We start from the raw sequence: 24512 nt of genomic DNA, 5'->3' as shown, positions 1-24512 counted from the left end.
TGCATTGTGAATTCCTAAATGCTGGAAGTAGCAGGTTATTTTAAACAGCAGCTCTATAATTAGCCACTGAAAACGATGCCAAGTCATTTTCGTCATTTTTTCAGCAATGGCATACAAAGTCAAGACAGTGAGTTTTGGTCAATTTCCTTTACTTAACCCAAGCTGACAACTCTATTTGAGCTGTTTTTCCTATTACCTGTTATCTTATCCAATGACATATGTGAAAATGGAAGGTTGATGGCCTCATCACCCAACACTTTCTGTAATACAGTAATTGCTTCATTTGTTTGGAAATGGGAAAAAATAGTTTCCTTTAAGTTCATTCATTTCTAATATTAGTTCATATTTAATTGTAGCAACTATGCTATAAATTAAGAATTAAAATTCAGCTATGGTGTTTTATTATAGCCATTTACATCGTGGTATGTGCAACAGTGATTCTGGAAACATTTTCCTTCAGTTTGTACATTGAATGGCTGAGATATAATAATATAATCATATGGTGATAGTTTCACTCAAAATTTTGTTTTATTTATTTTAATGTTTTTATTAATACACTCAACACCTCAAACAAAATCTACAGTAGAAAGACTTATTCTTTTGAAAAAAACATTCTTCCACATTTACTATTTTTCTGAATTCTCTTTTCTTTATTACCCTGTTTAGAATTTATGGAGTTTTATCTCATCTCCACATAATCACCAAAGATATATACTTATTTATATGAGTATGCACTCATGTGTGAGCAGGCTAGCTTGCTAAGTGTTAGACATAAGAATTCAAGCAACCAAATGATAAAATAGAAATAAGAAAAACATGGGACAAATTTACAGAATGGTTATGATTTTAGTATTTGTGTGGAATAGACTTTTTTGGTATCTAATGAGGTTTAAAAGCTAATCCACACAACTGGGAACATTTAAATAATGAAATGTCTTCAGCTGATAGTAGGAAATGTAAAAGATAATTTCCAGAAAGACATGGCTCAAAATATATAGGTACAACACATATTTACAAAAGACATATGAAAATCAGGAGCATTGACTTAAGCCATTAAGTCAATGGTTTACTTTACTCAGAGTAAAGATTCTTCATATATGAAAAAATTCAAAATTTTTATGTCAATAAGGAAATGAAAAAAAAGAGAAAATAAAGTGAGATTCTTCCTCGACTCAGAATAACTAGCATCAAAAAGAAAAGTGAACACAAATACTGTTGGAGACAAAGAGGAAAGTCACCTTTATGTACTCATGGTAGGGCTTCAGTTAGTGTAGACATTACAGAAGGCAGTATGGAGGTTCATGATAAAACTAAAGCTAGAACCAACATGTATTTCTGCTATTCCACTGCTGGTATATGCCTGAAGGAATCTGTCTGCAGACCTTAGTGATATCCACCCTGATTATTGCAACATGATTTTGACAGCCAAGTTGTGGAACCAGCCTAGGAAGACACCAACAGAGGAATGGGTAAAGAATTATGTAGAGAATAGTGTTTTGTGTGCTTGTTTTTGATTTGCATGAAGTTTTATTCAACTATAAAGAAGCATGTGTTTGCATGTATGGGTGCATTATGGTGTGACAAATGTGGAGTCAAAGTACAATTTGTAGGAGTTTATATTTAATTCCACAATTTGGTCTCAATGATTTACCTTGGGTCTTTAGGATTTACAGCAAGCACTTTTACCCACTGAGTTATCTCAATGAACCTCATACCCACATTATAAAGCATACTATTTGGGTAAATGGGCAGACAGTATAAGATTGTATCAGCTATACAAAACGACTATGTCTGGCTTTGTATATCAGATTTTAAGCTGTGTAATTTTTAGCCAGTGTAGTTTTCTTTATTTTTAATGACATATTTCAGTAGAGTTATAGCTGTGTTCTTCCCAGTATCCACTTATCCTTTGTTAATAATACAGGACCATTTCCCCTTGGAGAAAGCACTGTATTCCAAAGCTCAGTCCACATGTATCAGGAGGTTTGGATTTGAGCCTGGACTTCCTGAAAAGCAGGTGCCCAGGTCATGATTACCACAGCCCCTTTAACTTCAGGTCAATAGCAATTGGTTAAGAAACCAATTTGCAATCAAGGAGTTTCCTGGATAATTACAAGAAATGAACCCCCGTCTTTCCTCCGTGATGAATTTTTAAGAGGATAATCTTGCTGTTGCTAACTTAAAAATAAGCAGCTTGGGGGTGAAGTCTGTCAATAAAATGTAAGCAATTGAGTTTTGGAACTGGATTAGTCTTGTATCCGTGATTCTTGTGTCTGACAGCACCTGTCCACAGTGGTGAATGTAGAAAGAGACCTCAGTGAGCAAAACAGTGGGGGATTTAGTCAGAATAAGAAGTCAGTAGAAATAAGTAGCCAGCAGTGGGCAGGTCATATCTGGTTCCTGAGGAAACTGTTGGAAAATCCTGCATATTTACTGCTATTTGGACACCACCTTTTTTTTTTCTCTGTGTCAGCGTGTGTAAGCAAATCACTTATGATTTGTTAACATGGGAACTTAGCTAGCATGGCTCTTATTGGGCCTATTTTAAAATGTCAGATTTTAAAAGAATGAAGAAGCAAATATGGGAACTAAAGAGCTTCATCATGCTCCGACTGCTACTGAAAAAGCTGAATGAGTGTGTACTTCAATCAGTATTTGCAACTACTCTTCAGTTACTTTTTTCTTCCAAGCACTTCGGTTATGATATTGGGTGGTTTCAACACAAGTAGATAATGACAATGAATAGCCAGAATCTGGAGTCAGTCTGAAAACATTTAAATGCTGACCCCATACATTTTTGGTGTATAGAACTGTAAAAAATTTTTTGGTTAAACTTTTTGGCAAGTCTGGTTTATCAGTGTAAAAAATGAGTATGTTATAGTGATAATTAAAATAAATTGTGTATGTAAGTTATGTAAAATCTCAGTTTATTTGGCATGTCTTAAAGATTTAATCAATGCTAATAATTTTATTGTGTACTGCTATTCATACATGAGTAGAAGAATGGAATATGGCAACATAAACCACAATCTCAAGATTCAGGGGCTAGAGAAATGATTCAGTAGTTAAGAGCATGGTCTGCTCTTCCACAGGACTCAGGTTTGATTCTTAGCACCCACGCAGCAGCTAAATAATACCTGTAAATCCAGTTCCAGGGGAGCTGACATGTCTCTCCTGGATTCCACAGGAACAGCATGTATGAGATGCACAGATATGCATGAAGGCAAAACACCCATACACATAAAATAAAAATTACTCTAAGACTTTTAAATTGAATAGTTTAATTTTCTTATAATTCACTGAGTGTCATTTATATTCTTCACCCAATGTTTGTTGATGAGGAAGGCCATGGCTCACTAAGTGGTTCAAAGTGAAGATTCCTGCCCAAGAGAGTAAGATGCTCTCAATGCAGAAGGACTCTTGTTTGGTTTCATGTAGGTAGAGGAGGTCTGTGTACCATTACCATCAGAAACTTCTTTGCATATCTACATCTCAGGGAAAAGCCCCAATGCTCTGCTCATCAGAGAGATGCTGTCTGTTTTAGTAGGTGAACATAGGAGAATTTTAGGTGTACTTCAGGGAACAACATATGAGCCGGCAAGATGAGGATTGTGATTTAAGATAGAAGTCATGTACTGCCTGTTCTAATAGACCTAGTTGTGCAAAAGATTCCAATTAAATTCTATTTATATTACTGATAACATGAAAATAATTATATGAGAAAAATAAAATGTTAGGTTTTATTTGTTTAAAGTATAACATTGCAAAGGTGGAAGATTTTCATAAAGTACCAATAGAAAATAAACAAAATTATTTCAAATTTGTACTCAATTTAATCAAAACCCAGGCAAGACTCTTATTTGAAACAATGGTTTTGTAGCACCCATATCCAAAATTAATTTTCCATTTATCTGTGTATTTCCTTTAGCTTTTAAGTTTTATAAATTACAATTTAATATCTCTCAAGAATCCACATGGGATATTAATTTAAAATTAATTGGGAAATAATGCCCACCTCTTTGCTTCCATATGCAAATTGGTTTTTAACAGTCTGTATCAAACTGCAGACTTCTAAAGGTAAATTTTCTATGTGTAATATTCTCTGCACTAGATAAATCAGTTTTCTCTAGTGGCTACTTGAAAAAGAAGCATTATTGACTTTGTAAGTAGTTCGAACTTGGAACTCACTCTAGGAGTGTCCAAGTCTGTTTGTTTGCTAACTCAGGACACTGCAGGTTATCAAGGTAACACATTCTTTTTCAGTGAAATTTCTCCAATTTTTAAACTGATACAGATACTATAGTCTTCATTCCAGAATAACACAAATTATCAAGATAGATGTGAACAATTAACTAAAGATTATTTAGAACTAGAAATGTAGGAAGAATAAAAAAAATCTGTTACTGAATTGCACGTTGCTAGAAATAGATTTGCGGGATTTGGGACCATGTCATTCACCACAGAAAGGGCATGTAATAAAAATATGCCAAGTTTCAGAGTGAGAACTGAGGAGATAATTCTCAGTCCCGTGGCCTTGGCTATTTTAATGCATCCTGAGAGTAAATATTGCCAGCTTTTAAGTAGTATAGTAAAAATATTATACTCAATACTTTTCATTTCAAAATGTAAAATACAGTTATACTACATCATATTTTTTAAAAAACAGTGGCAAGATAAAAATGTGGCTTTGTGTATTTAAACTTCAAAATAATTGATCAAAAATATTAAAGATATTAGAGATTATCACAAACATTTTTATGTCATCTAATTTTAGTAACTTTGATTAAGAAAGCAGTCTTGTTACTTCACTCCATAAGAACAGGGCCTACAGCAAAGCTAGAAGATAAATAAAATATTGAAGGTTTGGAGAAACTGGAATCCTTGAGAATCATTAGAGATTAAAATAGTAAATTGATATAGAAGCATTTTGCTGATTTCTTAAGACATTGAGCATAGAATTGCTGTAGGATATATGTCAAAATGATATTTGCCACACATATTCATTGTGTTATTCACAGCAATCAAAATATATACAAAATACATGCTTTCATTGCTATAAGATATTATTGTAGCACATATATATAGTGCAAGTATTATTCATTATTTCTTCTTTGAGAAGAAGAAAAATATAATACATTCTACAACATGGCTTATATAAAAGAACATTATGTTACAAAAGTAAGCCAGTCATGAATGCACACATATGTAAGATTCCACTTATAGGGCTACAGAGAATACAAAAGTTAACAGAAAAAATGGTGCCTACAATGGTGACTGTATGCCTGTTAGAAATACACAAGTAATTATTAATTAATGGGTAAAAAAATTTCAAACTTTTATTTGAAAAATTCTTGGTTACACACTGAAGCAAAGATTTGGAATAGTTATGTTGGTAAACTTTATAATATACATGATTTAGCACAAATAAAAGCAAACACAAATTCTTAACTCGGGGTTAAAGAAACAAAAATATCAAGATGATTCCAGTATGTAGCTGGTTTAAAACCACTCTGCTGGAAAGCAGTACTCCCCACATTGGACCCATGGATCTAGAATGTCTATTAACTGGGACACTAAAAAATAGTCATTCAGTGTTTTACTGAGCCTATTTAAAAGAACAAAGATGAGAAGCAATTTGTATTTAGTATAAGACAAATTGTTCTAGCCCTAAGTAAAAATACAATTTAAATTTGAGATTCTTATACAAGTAAAAAAACAGTAAACTTATAAAAAAAACTTTAAAAAATAAACAACCCCTAAACGAACAACACTACCTGAAATACAAAGAATATGATCAGTATAAAATGTGAGAAATAACCTCAAAAGTCTTACGTGAACAGGCAAATACTCTTAAGTGTAATATTCAAAATATTCAATAATTGTATGGGGAAAAAAAAAAAAAAAGCAACAGAGTGCTGGCCTTGGTGCTGAAGTTGAGTTCTGAATTACTTTTGAAATTTTGGGCATTATATATTTAGTTTCTTAGTAAGAGGAGCTTGGGATCAGTAGTCTCTGTGGGGCAATAGTTGAAAAAGCAAAATTATATAGTTTATGGGTTCAGAGAATCACCTAATTAAAATTTTGGTTAAAACATCCGAATAATTTAATAGCCTACCTAGAAACAGATTTGCAGTCTGATAAGTTTCTCTTGGTTAGACTGTATTTGGTTGCTTTGAAGAGTCCATGATTTTACACAACTTCTAAGCTGTTTTAATGAATTTATAACACATGGTACGGAAATATGGATGTGTCATAGAATGTAATCCTTCTACTTGTGCTAAACCTAAGTTGTGGAAAATTGCAGATATTAATACAACAGTGTAGTCCAAATTGTAGTTTGTGACAACATATCCAACAGTACCAAGAATACTCCAAAATACACTAAGAAAATTATCATCCATTGGTTTGTATGTTTGTTTTATTTAGATATTTAAAAACCCCAAATTTGCTATAACTAGGTCAGAAAAACAGAGTAGAAAAGCCTAATTGCTTTGTGAAGTAGAAAAAAAAGTTAAAAATAAACTGGCCTAATACATAAAACACCTAAGAAAATAATACTTCAAAATGAAAGTTTTAATTATGAGGGTGTGGAGCATCATTTAATCCTCTTTAAATAAGTAATTTGTGTGGTAGTTATACTTTAATCATGTTTATTAAATTACCATTAGTTCTAATGAATGTACACAGTTTATTTTCTATGCACCTTTTGTGAGCGTGAGACTGTATTATTCTTACTAAAATTAGAAAACACTAGTTTTTCTTTTTTCATTTTATGACTCCAATGAACCTCTGAGAAGATAATTACAGTTCCCAAAAATCGTACCATTGTCATTTTCGCGTCTGTTCTTCCCAAGTCACTAAGGAAACTACTTATTACTTGGGAGCACTGTGCAATATTATTACTATAGAAAACTCTTTCACACAACAATACTGCATCTATTAAGGTTATCAAATGAGTCAGACAGTGATGGACATGCCTTTAATCCCAGAACTAGAGAGGCAGAAGCAGAACAGATCTCTAAATTTTAGGTCAGCTTTGTCTACAGTATGAGTTCCAGAAGAGTAAGGACTACACAAAAAAAAATCCTGTCTCAAAACCAAAAATAAAAAAGATTATGAAATGATCACTGATTAGTGCTATCATCTAATAAAAATTCACTCACATTTTGTTGGTTATTATAATAATGTCATTTATAGCACAAACAACCTATCAATGACCACTTGTTGAATTCACTTATCATGTTTACTTTTAGAATAATTTTGTAAAATGTTTCTAAATTTTGGTTCATATATTCTAACAGTTAGACACTGACTATCTACTTCTGGAAGGAATATATAAGAAATAATAGTTTTTTCTGTCTCATCAGATAATGTGAAATATGTTAATTACACCCCTATGATGAATTGGTTTGTCATGTTTCTACACTATAAATATCCTTTTATATTCAGTAAATGTTTTACCAGGGAAAATCTGAAACCATGTAAATATCATGTTGCTCATCAATCACTCTCTCACCTTATACCAGTGTATCCTGACTGAATTATTTCAAGATTTCAAGTAGTGATTTTTAAACTGAAATATTCTTTTATACCTGGCTCTTGACATCCTATATTTGTGTCTCTATTTTTTGTTGTGCTTTGCCTTTGTGAGTTTTTTTTTTTTGTGTGTGTGTGTACATTCATGTTTGGTGGATGCTTGTGAATGTGTAGGTGTACATATAGATACACATGAACAGACCAGAGAAAGAAACCAGGTTTCTTCCTCTATTACTGTCAGCCTTAATACCCAAGACAGAGTCTCTCACTGAATTAGACTCTCCTCTTTTTGTAGCTAAGCTGGCTGACAAGAGACTTTTTGGGATCTTCCTTGTCTGTGCCCTCTGTATTCAACTTACACAGTCAGGCATGTCTTTTCATGTAGATCCTGCAGTTTCAAACTGTGGTCCTTATGTGTACACAGCAACTACACTTAAACACTAGATTTGCTCTCTAGTCCTAGTTTTTCTCTTTTGAATTAACTAATTAAGTAATGTTATCATAGGCTCACATTCCTGCTTCCATTGATATTAGTAATTACTATTATTCATTTAGTTATTAGTTTTGCTCTTAAATTAAGCTTGTTGAATATTTATTGCCTATAGTAAATTACTGTGGAAAAGAGAACAGAAAGATGGTAAGATCCAGAGTTAATTAAACATTGTTTTCCAGACATGAAAGCACAATTGCACACATGAATTCACAGTTGCCATGACAGCATACAAAAGACCCATACAAGATCAAAACCCTAACATAGATGAGGACTTGTGTTTTTGTGTGTTGTGTTTGTGTGTAGGGCTTGTATGCGTGTGCTGGATGTATGTGAAGTCCCACCTCTAGTTGAGAAGCTATTGGCAGGTGATGACTGATGTAGGAATGGGAATATTTTCTTCAAAGATGGCCCACAAGAGACTGCTTGTTCTCCAGTTGATGGCCCCACAACAGACAACACTATTTGGACTCAGTGGGTTTTAAAAAGAGCATATGAAGTTGAAATGGGAATCTAATGGAGGGATATAGAATGAGTAGGAGAAGTAATTGGGAAGGTGGGATTGTCCAATATACATTATAGATGTGTGCAAAATGTTCTATACAAAAGGAAAAGTTAAAAATAACAAATTTTGAAGCTGTTTTGACTGTGCTGGTTTACATTTGACAGTTATATAAATCTGTGATGCTATTGAGTCTCTAGAAATATTTAGCATTTCTGATGTGGGATTCCCCTCTGTATTCTGTGAATACCATTGGTTTATAAATAAACAGCTTCTTTGGCCTGTGATAGGGCAGAATAGAGCTAGGCAGTGGTGGGGGGAGGGGTGCTAAATTGCATGCTAAGAAGAAGAAGGCAGAGTTAATGAGAAGCCATGGAGCCTCCAGAGGAGAAAGTTGCAAGCCACCGCTGGAAACTTGCTGCTAGGCCACAAGTTTCATGGTAAAATATGAAATAATAGAAACGCGTAAATTTAAGGTATAGAGTAAGCCAGAAAGACGCTTAAGCTATTGGCCAAACAGCATTGCAATTAATACAGATTTCTGTGTGATTATTTTGGGAGTCTGGGTGCCCGGGAAATAAATGAGCAGCCTCCCTGAACTCATTTCTGTTACATTAAACTGTATTTTGTTTACCTTTATAATCAATCTTTTTCACCCATATCACATTTTCTCAGGTGACATTCTTCCACCAGTCACTAAAGTGAAGCTTTGTCGATTGTAGACTTACATACAAATGAAAATCTAATATAGGTACCCTGTTTTATCTAGAATATTTTACTATTATTATAGTTAAATATATTTAAATATATTATATTTAAAGTGGTGTTAACCACTTTAAAAATCTATTTATTTTAGCATATCAGAAATTTGCTGTTTAGACTGTTGTTAAGATTCTATTTATATTCCAAAATCTATTTGTTTGCTGATCAATAGAATTGTTGATTATCTCAGTTTGGCAATAAAGCTACTATGAACATTTATAAAAATAATATATGTGTAAATGTTTATGTGGTAGATACATGATTTTCTGTTGGTTTTAGGGGATAATTGTTTTTATTTTAAATAACTTTTTTTCATTTATTTTACATACCAACAAGTTTCCTCTCCCTCCTCTCCTCCAGTCCCCTCCCCTTTCCCATATAACTGCCCCCTTATCCACTCCTCCTCCATCTCCATTCAGAAAGGTGCAGGCCTCCCGTGGGCTTGCACAAAGCATAGCACATCCAGCTGGAACAGGACCAAGCTCCTCCCTTTATGTCTAGGCAGAGCCAGGTAATCCAACATGATGACCAAGTTACCAAGAGTTAGTTAAGCGCCAAGGAGACCAAGCTACACAATTGCCATACACATACAGAGGGCCTAGGTTAGTCCCACTCAGAGTCCCTACTGTTGATCCAGCCCCATCTATGAGCTCCTGTCAGCTCAGGTCAGCTGTCTCTGTGGTTTCTCCCCTCATGACTACCGTGGCTGATACAATCCATTCTGCCATTTTTCTGCAAGACTTTCGGAGCTCAGAACAGTATTTGTCTGTGGATCTCTGTCTCTGCTTCCACCAGTTACTGGATAATCTCTGATGGCAATTATGGAAGTCAGCAATCTATTTCTAGTTCATGGTTTGAGGCTATAGTCCGGCATAGCATAGCAGGTATCTTCAGAGGAGTGACTTGTAGCTGTTGTGTCAATAGTGTGTAGCAGTTTATTGCACACATTTCAGATGACCAGGAATCAGAAAGACAAGACAGGAAGTACGGCCATCAATGCACTTCACTAGTGAATCACTACCACTGGCTACATCCCAGCTTCTAAAATTCTAGAATTTATCAATATAGCTCCTCCAGCTTGATTCAAGTGTTCAACTGTCTCTAGCATCCAGGAGACCCATGGTCATATGAAATTAATCTTGTACAATTTTAAATGCACTCACACTCTCAACAGTCTCTGCATGGTTCAAAAGTCCCCATTCTCTTCTGGTTCAGGCAATTTTTTTGTTGTCAGTTCCTGTAAAAAATCAAAAACTACTTCATAAACCTCTTTCATGTGGCATTATTATGGGAAAGATGAAACAAACATCTACTCACCGCAGGCAAGGAAGTGATAAAATACAAAAGAAACAATACCATCAAATTCCAGCTTGGTAAGACAGTGAGTGTACTGAAGTGATCTCCTTTACTGTCAGTCTGGGTAAAAGTAATGGAGCTTGCATGACTCAAAGTCACCTGTGTCACCAATAATCCACTCCAGCATTGGTGGCAATGCATTAAAGTTGGAGTTCTGGATCTTTTTGCAGGAAGTGCAGGCAGCTCAATAGGTCAGAGTCTCCCCCAAGGAGTTTGGCTGATGAAAATCTTTTCCCTATAGCCCTATATTACTCCTATAACCTTGGCTGGGGGAGGCGTATGGATATTTTAAATTTCAGTATTGCCAGGCACATGAAGTTTTTTGTCCCCCTGATCTTCTCCCCCCATTCCTGTGGGGAATGCTTCAACTCAAAGGAAATTTCTACCCAACAGCTTCCAATGGGTTATGACACAGAGTAAATGCTCTTATTTAAATATGGAGAAAGGGTGAATAAACAAGGAAGAATAAGTTTGAAGCAATATTAGCAACAAGTTGGAAAAACAGCAAACTTTGCAACCCCATGTCCAGTTTCTGGAGTTCACAATGGCATCACCTGAGCTCCAGTGCCCTAGATAACCTGGGTTATAAACTTTTCATTTCTGAGGCCAAGCATATGTGATGTCTATGTTGGGTGGTTCTGCTTTATGCCTGCAGCTTTTTGGGTGGATGTTTTGTGTTCCTGGAATTTATAATGTACTTCACTTCCTCTTTGAAACTTCGGTTTCACCTTTACAGCTTCATGGGCAGTAACACAGGGGTTCAGTGGGAGGAATCTGGCCCTGTTACACATTGCCTCGCTTGGATACCCCCACAGGCTGTCTTTTTAAAAATGAAAGTTTAAAAACTGAGTTTGTATTAATGTACCTTACAGTTTTCAGTGAATGAGGTCCTTTCTTCAAAGTACCACTGATACTGTTTTAGTCTGGACTAAGATGTGTCTTCATTTTTAAATATTTATTTTTAATCTATGTGTACATCTATATGTATTACATATGTGTCTATATATGTATGGTTCATGTCATATGTGTTGGTGTCTTCAGAGGCCAGAAGAGGGCAGGCATTAAATCCCTTGCAGCCGAAGTTACAAGTAATTGTGAGCCATCTAATGTAGGTTCTGGGAACAAAACCATATAGTAGTTGATTATTACCTTGTTTTGAAAGGTTTTCCTTTGCCCAATGCATTTTAGTTCAGCCTCATTCAAACTTTCAGGACATGAGTGAAAAGCAAATACATCTTTTGCCAGAATAGAACACAAATATTCACACTCCAGTACCTTGTAGATTCTTGTTCCCCTGAATGACCTCCCATGCTTAATCTTTGCAGTCTAGTTCTATTGGCGTTCTAGTTTTCCATGCTTCCAATATAATTGGCCATTAATCTGCTTGCTTTCAGGATTCTAAGGCTTCCTTGGCTCACAACTATTCCTTAGCTCTAAACTATTCTGTATTTATTCTACAGACAAAGGTGGATGAACAATCATGTTGAGTTATAGCAACTTCCCAGATTCTTGTTACAAACCTTCTCATAGGTGTGACCAGATATTTACCTGACAAGAACAATAGAAAGGGATTGTTTGGGCTTGTGATTTGAGGAAATGGGCTACCATAGTGGGAGGGCAAGGTGGTGGGATTAAGCATGGTAAACCCAGGAGAAGAGATGCTATTTTACCTTTTTCTCAGTTATTCATGTGTAGAATTCAAGAGTCATATGATTAAAATGTTTAAATTTGTAATAAATGGTTTGAATAATTTTCAACATGACTATAGCACTTAACATTCCAACTAGTAGCAGGTGAAAGTTCCACACCCATCACCTTCTCATACTGTCATTCATAATAGTTTAAACTGCCTTATTGTGTATTATGGTATTAGTTTTGCTGTTTAATTTGTGTTTTTCTGAGAAACTAACAAATCAACATTATTTAATGTATTTATGATTAATAGCATATCTTTTGTGAAGTGTTATTCAAATGTTTTATTCAACTCATTAATGTTTTTTCTCTTTGTGCCAAGGTGCTGGAGAATTCTGTATTCTGTATTCTGGTCTGTATTCTGTCAATCATGTTATAAATAAATGCTGATTGGCCAGACAGAAAATGTAGGTGGGAAAACCAGACAGGAAGTAGAAATGATGTAATGAGAACATGAGAATTCTGGGAAGGAGGAAGTTGATTCCTCCCACTCCTGCCCAGATCACTGAAGCAGCAGGATGTGATCTGCCCCACTGAAAAAAGGTACAGAGCCATATGGCTAACATAGATCAGAAAAATGGGTTAAGATGTGAGAGTTAGCCAGTGAGAGGCTAGAGCTAATGGGCCAATCAGCTTTATAACTTATAGAGATCTCTGTGTGATTTTCTTTGGGGCTTGCTGGCTGTGGGGTACCAGGCAGGACAGAAACCCCAACAAACAAGCAGGCCTGGCCCACTCATGTTACACTGCCAAGGTATATGGTTGTTTCTTTATGTATTTGAGATACAATTTCTTCATTAGTTATATGTATTAGAAATGTTTTTCTCATTTAGTGGGATTGCAAATTAATATTTGGCAAGTGTGATTTTGAAGGAGCAGGAGATTTTTGCTTTGTTAAGTTCAATTCAACTTCTTGTTTTATATTTGGATGTGATCCGCCTGCCTCTCCTTCCTGAGAACTGGGATTACAGGTGAATGTTTACTGCATTGCATATCCTTACTGACCAGGTAACCATTTTAAATGACTGTCTTAAGGGGACTCATTTGTAGAATTGAAAGTTTTTCTTTTTAATGCTTTTTCCTCTATAATACTTTGCTCTGCTTACCTGGATCTTGAGCCTTTTGGATGTCAATTCAAAGGATTCATTTTTAAATTCATTTTTCCATGATCACTTCTAAGTATAGTAATGACAGGAAACTCCTTCCTATTCCAGAATGTTCTCCATGTTTATTGTGAGGCTACCATCCTCTGACACAATTTTCTTACCCTCAGACAGGAAGACATTTCTGGACTGAAAATCTAGGTGAAAGATTATAGTCAAGTGTGGCTTATTGCTAAAGGTTTAAACAGGGGCTTCATCAGTTTTGTGTGGTTCTTTCTGGTGAAAGGACAAACTAGAAGACAGTCCCTGCAATAAAACACAGATGCCAATTATCTGATATCAAGTTAACTTTGAAAAAACTATTGAAAAGCCAAATTACAACACTGTACTCTCTTGATTTTATTTCATAAAGTTACAGCTTTGAGTTCAAATTGTTGAATCCTTTTCAAAAAACTCCAAAAGCTTCGTTAACTTGGTCCAAGCATTTTGGACTTCTCATTAGAGCTTTCTAGACCTTCTCAAATAAGAAATGGACTCTAAGCATATGCTGTACAGAGTAAGTACATTTATTTCTGTGAAAATACATCAGGATAAACATTTAAAATACAGTTGGGAGTTATAATGGTTTAGGAAGTGCAGTCGTAGACTCTCCTCCAGGTCCATGGCCTCACTAGACACAGGTAGTTGTCTAGGTTGACAGATTCATGCATGAATTCTCTTCTACTGAGTGAGTCCTAATTCCAGTTTTGTAGCTGTTGGTGACCTCCAAAATGTAAGTGCCACTATTGTAACCTTGGGTATATCTTGCCTTGCTAGCACATTGCTGTGGTTTACAACCAGGTAAGACTTGCCTATGCAGTGTTGGCTATGCACTTAATTTGGAAGCATAATTTTGTATGTAATATTTATACAGTCTTGAAAGCTTTGAACAAAAACACTATAAATTAATCAATGTTCCTTTCTCTTTGTACTTGAAAAACAATTTTCATTTATCCACTTTGTATTGAACAACATTCTTTCATATGTAATTTTGCTCATTGGGAGACCAGGTACTATGAGATGTAGAAACAATACTGAGATTAGGAAAAGAATAGTAGGTAAAGTGCCATATTTACTTTATTATCAAAATTAACTGACAAGAAAGCAGAAAACAATGTTTTGGACCTTCTACATTTCAGTTGCCAATGCAGAACATAATAGATGGTAGGTTGTATATTGGGATGGGCAATATATGAGACATAAAAGACTGTTTGGTTATCCTTAAAAGTCAAAAATAAGTATCTGACTTTAACTTTAATTTCATTTAATTTAATGAGTGTTTTGTTTGCTGTGTGTTTGTATACAAGTTGCACGTCTTGTGCCCTGGATGCCAGAAGATGGAGTTGGGTCATCTGGAAATAGAGTTACAGATGGTAATTGTAAGCTGCCATGTGGGTACTAGGAATTAAATACAAGTTTTCAGGAAGAGCAGCCTGGGTTATTAACTGCTGAATAATTTCTCCAGTCTCTTGCCATTTTCTAAATAGCATTAACAACTTCTAATTTTCACTGGGAGCATAAATTGTAGCTGATAATCACTCTGTTTCTATGGTCAAATGATCATGAGCATATGCCATATCTGATGGAATCAATTTGGCTGCACCTGGAAGATACACCAGCAGCCACACACCACTGTAAGACTGATGTGGTGCAATGATACAGGCAGTATGAACACACATGTATTCATTTTGTATGACATTGAAACATAACGTTGTTCTATACATCAATAGAGTTCATGCATGAGAATTGTACAGCAAGCAATCAAAAAAATTCACACACATGGGGGAGACATAGTTTTAAGTAAGTTTATGATTTTGAGTTTGACACATTTGTAGCTTTCCTAGACAGCCTGAGACCTATAGACCACAGAGATACCCCTTGTGCTGGCCAGACTAGGGTAATTTTTAGAAGTGAGAACCACAATTAAGAAAATGTCCCCACAGTCTGGCCTGGGGGAAATCCTGTGGCACATTTTTATGATTGATGATTTATGTCAGAGAGCCCACATCACTACATACCATGGCAAATTTGGACTTGATGTCCCGGGTACTGTGAGAAAGCAGAATGAACAATTCATGGAGAGCAGGCCAGTAAGCAGCACACACCATGGCTCCTGCATTTGCTTTTGCTCCCACTTTCTAGCTTGTTTGAATTCCTACCTTGACTTGTAGATAACTGAATAGAAGCTATAAGATAAAATAAACCTGTTACTCCCAAAGTTTCTTTTGGTCATAGTGTTTGGATCAACAAAATGGAAACCCTAATATACCATGAACTAGAAATAAACACTTTGAGAAATCTATGGAAATCAGTGTTAAACACATACATATATTCAAAATGTATGGAGGGATATCAAATGAAAAATAAAACTTTCTATTGCTTTTTAAATTGGCCTGATTGACTGAATACTTTCATTTATAAATATGTAAAATCTTAATCAAATTTGTTACTGTTTACCTTCACTTCAGAAAAAAAATATTTTTTTATGTGTATGAGTATTTGTTGGCATGCTTATATTTGTGCCAGGTACATTCCTGGCACACAAAAAGTTTATAAGATGGTATCAGTTCCCATAAAACTGGAATTGCAGGTGGATTTGAGATGTCATGTGTATGCAGGTAACCAAACTTAGGTCCTTTGAAGAACATTAAGTGCTCTACACCATTGAACTCTCTAGTTCTACCTTAACATTTCAATTTAACATAATGTATTTGTGATAAGGATGCAAAACTCATATAACACCATTAACCTTAGGAAACTTTTAGCTTCTACCAACAATAGAGTTATGAATACACATTTAAAATCTTATATAAGATGGTTACATACTTTTCTGTACTCCAATTACCTAGTGTTCTATCAATATAATCAGGAAATGTATTACTTATTTTATTTACTTTTCTTTTGTGACTCTAAAACTTTATGTCACTTTTTCCATGGTAGAACATGTCATTCAGGGCAATTAGAATTCATGCTCATGCTGTAAGCATTCATATTTGAAACAAAATATTTTTTGAAAGTCATCTTAGAAGATAATTTGTAAGAGTTTCATATGAATGATCCAATTGTATAAAACTGGTAATACTTTTTGCTCTAGATTCTTCCACAAGGATCTTATTTTAATTGTTTCTGTCTAGTATTGTAGCTTGATATACAGTGCAGAAAACTCTACAGGAAGTTTAGTATTCTTAATTTTGTTAGCTAGTTAGATATTAGCAGGGTTAGAGAGTGTTAGGATTGGAACATTATTTCAGAAATAGATTGTAAAATGAACATTTTGAAGTGCTCTACTAGTTAGAGGAATGGGACCTCAAATAAATCCCAGTCCTAGGAGGGAACATAATATCCTTAATGGTATATGAAGTTGTTAACCAATAACTACCTAACCCTGAGTCTAGAAACACCAAACCTTACAAGATTATACCAACAAGAGGCTTTCTGATAAAGAATAAGGGCATGCCATTGTACTCTCTTGTGAGAGTCAATTCAAGTGGACCTATCAATCATCTGGACAGGAAATTGTCTATCAGGCATGCTGTCAGATCCAGAGGTATTCTGCATAGTATAAAACCTGCCTAAAGCACAGATCAGGGTGATGGCCCCTTTGACCACTGCCTTCTCTCATCCCTTACTGTGTAGTAAATTCTGCCTGTCTTCAGCATTACAGTATGTGTGTCTTGTCTAAATTTTTTTTGACAGAGAGCAAATGGACTAGGGATCCAATGGGAGTCCAGAATGAGGTCTCAGTGACAGCTTTACTTTACAGTAGAATAAAGCAAATCAAAATGGGCTCGAGTTCAGGGCCTTGATTTTGTCTTTATTCTTTTCTCTCTCCCTGCCCAGTATAATAGAATGTATTTTTTATTATGATATTGATAAATAGGATTTTTGACTACACATAAATTATAATTTGATGTGTGGCAAGAGGTAAACTATATTCCTTATTCTTAAGTTATTGGAAATTTTTATCTATGAAAAGTTATTTTTAAATATTTTCATTAATTTATTGAGAATATTGAACAATGTATTCTCATCACCTTTACCCAGACGCCTCCCCCAACTTCTTCCAGATCTATACTCTCCTCTCATTCCTCATTGTGTTTCCTCTTTTTCCCTTTTTAATAACATATAAAATCCAGATCATGCTACCCAAATACTTAAGGGTATGAGGCCATCCACAGAATAACAGGCTGATGTTCTAGTAGCTATGACCTGAAGAAAACTATCCCTCTCTCCCCCAAGAAACTATCAAATATCAATAATTGCCTATTCCTGGGAGAGGTTAAGTGGCTCACAAGCCCCTCCACGTTTGGGTGGAATTTGTTCAGGTATTTTGCAAACAATCACAGCTGCTGTGAGTTTTTGAATACAGTTGCCCTGTCATGTCCAGAAGATTCTGAGTCAATCTAGCTGTTACAATATTTTCCCCTGGTCTTCTTAGATGGTCCCAAGCATTGGTGTGTTTATGTGTGTGTGTTTGTGTGTGTGTGTGTGTGTGTGTGTGTGTGTATCTCATTTGTGGTTGAGTCCTTTATTAACATTTATTCTATGTACTTTGAGCAGTTACAAGTTTCTAGGTTAGCCACAATCCATGCCACATGGATACTTTTCTGAGAACTCTGAGAGCTACACTAATTTAAGAATAAAGAGATATGAATTAGAAAGCAAATTAAATATTTTATCCCTTTAGCAGAATGGTAGTGGTAGGTCTATCCCTGAGACCTATAAGCTCTCAAACTATGGATTCTTGGCTAAATTTATACCTCCTGACATGCACTTCCTCCTAGCACTGAACCTTTTATTTGACTACCTATGACTAATATAAAATTTCTCAATTACTTATTTCTTTATAGTACAGGAGGAAATATACTATAAGAAGGAGCTAGTTACTCCTATAACATTTGTGCCATTACTACAAGCATGTGTGTGCCTTGACATAATGGTCACTATTGTAATTCCCAAGCCTCGCAACTGGGTAAGAGTGCTAATGAATTCCCCCTGACACACACATACCCAGTATTCTACACAGCATCTTATGATACTATGAAGGCTAGCCAGCAGGAAGGAAGTTTTCTGATCATATTAACATGGTTGCTCAATAGTCTTTGACTAACATGTGTCGGATCTTCATCAATCGGGTCTTACCATTGACTTCTGTTGGGCAATCAAGATGAATGCTGGTAGCTTATATTGTTCTGGGGATGCGGGAGGGAATCTCTGGGATAGCCCTGACTAGTAGCTTTTTATTACTTTGATGAGACACCATGACCAATACAACTAATAAAGTAAAGTAAAGAGTATATTGGGGATTTGGAGTTCCAGAGTATAAGTTCATGACCATGGCAAGGAACACGGCAGCAGGTAGGTAGTCACTGGGAGGTTAGATATTTAGAAAACCACGAAGCAGAGAAAGACCAAGAAGAGGAATTGGGCTTTTGAAATCTCAAATATCATTCTAATGACACACATTTTACAAGACCACATCTCCTAATACTTTCCAAACAATACTAAATAACCCAATTTAAAAATGGAGTGCTGAACTAAACTAAGAATACTAAACAGAAGAATTTCAAATGGCCAGAAGGTACTTAAGGAAATGATCAACTTCCTTAGCTATCAGGGAAATGCAAATCAAATCAACTCTGAGATACTACCTGTCAGAATGGCTAAGATCAAAAACACTAATGATAGCTTATGCTGAAGAAGATATAGAGTAAGGGGAACACTCATCCATTGCTGGCAGGAATGCAAACATGTACAACCACTTTGGAAATCAGTGTGGCGGTTTCTCAGAAAATTGGAAATCAACCTACCTCAGGATCCAACAATACCACTTTAGGGAATATACCCAAAAAATGCTCAATCATACTACAAAAGCATCTGTTTAGCTATGTTCATAGCAGCATTATTTATAATAGCCAGAACCTGGAGAAAACCTAGATGCCCCTCAACGGAAAAATGGATAAAGAAACTGTGGCACATCTACACATTAGAGTACTACTCAAAGGTAAAAAACAATGACATCTTGAATTTTGCATGCAAATGGATGGAATTAGAAAACACTATCCTTAGTGAGAACACAGACCAAAAAAAATGAATACGGTATGTACTCACTCATAAGTGGATACTAGCTATAAACAACGGACATTGAGCCTATAGTTCATGATCCTAGAGAAGCTAAGTAATTGGGTGAACTCAAAGAAAACATTATATATATACATATATATATATACACACATATATATATACACACATATATATATATACACATACACACATACACACACATACACACACACACACACACACACACACACACACACACACACACACACACACACACATGGAAATTAGAAATTGACAAGATTCCCTGACAAAATTGGGAGCATGGAGGCAGGGGGTAGAAGGAAGGGGAGAAAGGGGAAAAGACCAGAGAAGAGGAGGGTTGAGGAGAACTTGAGGGAATGGGATAGTTGAGATAGAGGAAGAACAGATATGAGAGCAAGGAAAGAGATATCTTGTTTTAGGAAGCCATTATGGGGTTATCATGAAACCTGGCTGTTCAGGCAAAAATGGTCTGTCAGTTACACTAGGTTTTAGCCAAAATTGTTTGCTTCAATGTTGTAAAAAAAGACTTTGGGTGATTGCTCAGGTAGTAATATATGACTGTCTCCATCATATATTACTCACTTTAGAAGCTACTTGATTGTACTTCCTGCCTGCTCAAGTAATATTATCTTTCTTCTCAGGCCTTTGATGGGGTTAAAGTTAGATAGTCATAGTTACTGTACTCTTACGATCTAGCTAAGCCATTTCCTATATAAGACTTAGACTCCATAGGATAGAATGTTTATTAAAACATTTAGCATATGTTCCTTGCTTAATATTGTTTTTGCTGAATGGAATTCTAATTATACTTGATATCTGTTCCTAGTGTATATAGTTTTGTATAGGGTTTGGAACTCTCTTATTTAAACACAAAGGGGATGTGCTGTGGGAGCACATTCTGCTCCTTCATCCAATAGCCTTTAAGATACCAGCCCACTGGGACATGGTCTCTTACTTTAAAAAGCAGCGGGAAACATGTGCTCTCTCTCTTGCTTCCAGTTCCTGTTCCAGCTGCTAGACTTTCTCTTTCCTGTTTGCATCGAGAGATCTGTTGTTTGGAATGGTGATCTGTAAGTCTTTCCCCTCAAATAAATGACCTTTTTATTATACATAATTCTTAACTGGTGTGTTTTGCAGCTTTACCTGGCTTTAGAAAAATTCCTCACAAGGATAACCCCAGCTAAGACCCTAAGCAATAAAAGAGGGTGCTTGAACAGGCCTTGCCCTGTAGTCAGATTGATGATTATCTTAAATATCACTATAGAACCTTTGCCCCACAACAGATGGAAATAAAGGCAGAATCCCACATCTGAGTACTGGCCTCCAGTTGAAGAGTAGAAGGAATGAGCAAAGAGGTCAAGACCATGAAGGGTTCATCCACTGAAACAGTTTACCTGAGCTAATGGTAGCTCACCAAATCTGGTTGAACTGGGAAGGAAACAGCAAGGACAAAACTAGTCCCTCTGAATGTGGCTGACAGTTGTCTGGCTATTGCTGACTGAGTGGCTAACGGCAGTGTCACTGGGATTTATCTCTACTGCATGTACTTCCTTTTGGGATCCTATTATGTTTGTATGTATACCTTGTTCAGCCTAGATATAGTAGGGTAGGCCTCGGACTTTCCACAAATCAAAGTGCCTTACCCTCTCTTAGTATTGGAACGGGGTAGGGTGGGAGGATGTGTGGAGGAAATGGGGGCAGGGGAGGGAGTGGGAATTTGGATTGGTATTTTTTTTAAAAAAAATATAATAAAAAGATTTATCATTATGAATATTGCATAATTTACAATATTTTTCATGATACAGTGGATATCAGTGTCTCTTTTTGGAGTTCTTAGGCTCATTACTAAAAGAATTTAAGGATAGATGCAAATGGAAAATAGAAGACAATTTTATTATTGTTTAAAAGAAAAAGTCCTTGGCAAGTGACCTGCAATTTTAGTAGCTCTCTAGATCAGGGGAATTGAGAAGAGGAGGGGCAACAAGGCTGTGCCATTTGAGTTGGGTTGGCAGGGAGGTTAGTCACATAATAGCAGGCAATCAGATGAGATTTAAATAAAAAGCAAAGCCCAAAGAATTAGGGATAACATACATAGAAAAATGACAGAAGGAAAAGAAAACAATATTTTAGTGTAAACAATTTATGAAAGTAAACAGACTTATAGAGTTTCATGTGCAGGTCCTGTAAGCTACTGGATTAGAGGACAGGAGTTCTAGTATGGAAAAGTACAAAATTGCTGTAGGAAGTCTTACAGCCAGTGGTTATCCCCTCACTTGGGCATGGCCTCTTATGCTATATAAACCGCTGTATAGCATGCATCACCTCTCTTTCTGGTTGCTGGATTCGGTTTCTGTTCTTTGTTCAAGCAGAGATTTCTGATTTGTGAGTTTACCCCTAAATAAATAACCATCTATTTCTCAATTCTGAGCTAATGTGGGATTTTTAAAGTGTCCTTCCACATATAATCTTATTAATTTTTCCATCTATCTTTTTGGTACGGCTTAAAGTAAACCTGTCTTTCTGAGAGGTGATTTCTTGGTGGGATCTAACTGGAATGTTATGTCCCTATCCCGTGCAGGTATTCCATACTCTTCACTGGAAGGAATTAGTTTTCCCTTAACAGTACTTTACTACTGTTTTTCTCAGTCTCCTCCTCTGAAGAGGTAGCCCTAAAATCATTTAAGACAAGGACTGATTATCAAGCTACAATCCACAGACCCAGAGAGGTTAAATAAAGAAGAAGGCTATAGGCCCTGGGAAGTACAATAGATTCTGAGGGTGGACTAGGGTGGGTGGGGAGGAGAGCAGAAGCTTTCCCATGGAGGGTTAGAGGAAAGGTTTCAGGAAGAGGCAGCTAAAATTAGGGGCATTGGAGTGGCTGCAGAAACCTAGTGCAGTGGAAACTTCCTGCCATGTATGCAGGTGACCTCAGTGAGGCCTCCTGGTAATGAAGGATCTGGAGTCTGAGTTGAAGGCCACCTCTTATAACCAGGTAAGGTTTCTAGCACTGGAACTGGGTTATATTCAGTTGAGTTGTTGGCTAAGGAGGTCCCATGGAGATTCCTAAACAACCCAGAACTGAAGTTGATGCCAGGACAATAGGTTGCCCTCTGAAATCTGACAACAGGGCCCCATTGCTAATGACAACTTCCACTCAGCTCACTGAATTTAGAGAGTTTAAGCTGATAGAGGCTTGAAGCCTTCACACCTACATTCTGGTCTCTTTGGTACCAGAATAGGCTGCAGGCTATGAAAAGAGAAACCCCAACAGCAACCCAGCCATAAAACACATGACATACAACCTGTCTTTCCTGCCAGATGTGAGAACATGTGGGAGTGGCCCACCAATATTTGTGTTCACTTGAGGCCCACCTTATGAGAGGAAACCTATGTTCTACACTGCCCAGATGGCCAGGAATGGGAGGTTTGATAGCTCAGAGACCTGGGATAAAACCAATCATGACTGGCAAAAACAAACACGCAAATAACGTAAATAAAAACATAAAACAATAAAATCAATGAAATGATATCTAATGATATTCTGCTGTGTTCACAGACCAGTGCCTTGTCTAGTCATCAACAGAGAGTTTTCCTCCAGCAGCAGGAGCCAAGCATTATTCTTAGAGAGTCTAAATTGGAGGTCTCCATCAGGGCCCTCTCTTCAGAAATCAGGGAGCCACATGGATTGGGAGAGGAAAGGGTATGAGTCGGAGAGGATGGAGGATACTAGAATTACATGGCCCACCAAATCAAGTAACCAGTGCTCTTATGGGCTCTGAGAGACTGAAGTTGCAAACACGAGGCCTGCAAGAATCTGTACCAGGTCCTCTGAGTATGTGTTATGGCTATTAGCTTGGTGTTCTCGTGAGACTCCCAACAGTGATATTGGGCATATCTCCGATTCTCTGTCTGCTTTTGAGACTCTTTCCCTTCTATTGGGTTGTTTTGTTCAGCCTTCATGTGAGGGATTTCAGCTTTGTCTTATTGTACCTTGTTTTTTCCCATTTGGCTGTCATCTCTTGAAGGGTTGCTATTTTCTTAAGAGTAAACAGGGGGAGTTGATCTGGGGGAGAGGGTGGTGGAGGGGAGCTAGAAAAGTGGAGGAAGGCAAGGAGGGGAAAATGTGGTTGGGATATATTGTATGAGAGAAGAATCTATCTTCAATTAAAATAGTTTTGAGGGTATAAATAAAAGATTTCTTTAAGATGTAAAAAAGGCTGAAGTCATAGAATAGATATAACAAATTTTAAGCATGGAAATCTGTAGATTCAGCCACAAAGCTGTTTACTAGAAGGAATTGTTAATGGATGGACTGGAGTCTTCATTTCCATTGTTATGTGTAGCCTCCATGGAAGGGTACTCATTTAGCAGGAGGTAAGAAACCAAAGCTCCCATGTGGCACTACTGGCAGAGAACCCAGGGCATTCTGGAACTGGAGTTTTTGGAGTCCTTGCTCAGAGCTGCCTGTCCTGTTTTTTTTTTTTTTTTTTTTTTTTTTTCTCCTGTTCTTTCAATGCATAAAAACCACTGCTACCAGTTTCTCCACAGTTTAAGCTAGTCTTTCTGAATGTTTCTGTGCCTGGGAACCACCTGGAAGGAGTGCCCTCCTCCAGATTTCCTGGCTCAGTCACCTGCATTTCTAAGTTCCCAGGTGGTGCCAATACTGCTTGGAGAAATCGTGCTAGGGAAATCATATGAGACCAGAGCTGTTAACTTTAAGTAGGGTATTTCACAAATAGTAAATATTTTTGTTTTGGCTAACTGCCTGCACTTGAAGCTGTAAACATTGTGTCTATATTGTGTTTGGGTGCCTTAATTTCAGTATTTGCAACAATAATATTTGTTTGGTGATGAAGTTTGCATCTGTTATGATCCCTCAGCTTTATTCTAAAGTAGATGGAGGTTTTATATTTGAGACACAAATTTC

Source organism: Arvicola amphibius, chromosome 10 (assembly GCF_903992535.2).
Source record: "Arvicola amphibius chromosome 10, mArvAmp1.2, whole genome shotgun sequence".
NCBI lineage: Eukaryota > Metazoa > Chordata > Mammalia > Rodentia > Cricetidae > Arvicola > Arvicola amphibius.
Note: the sequence above shows the minus strand (reverse complement) of the source record.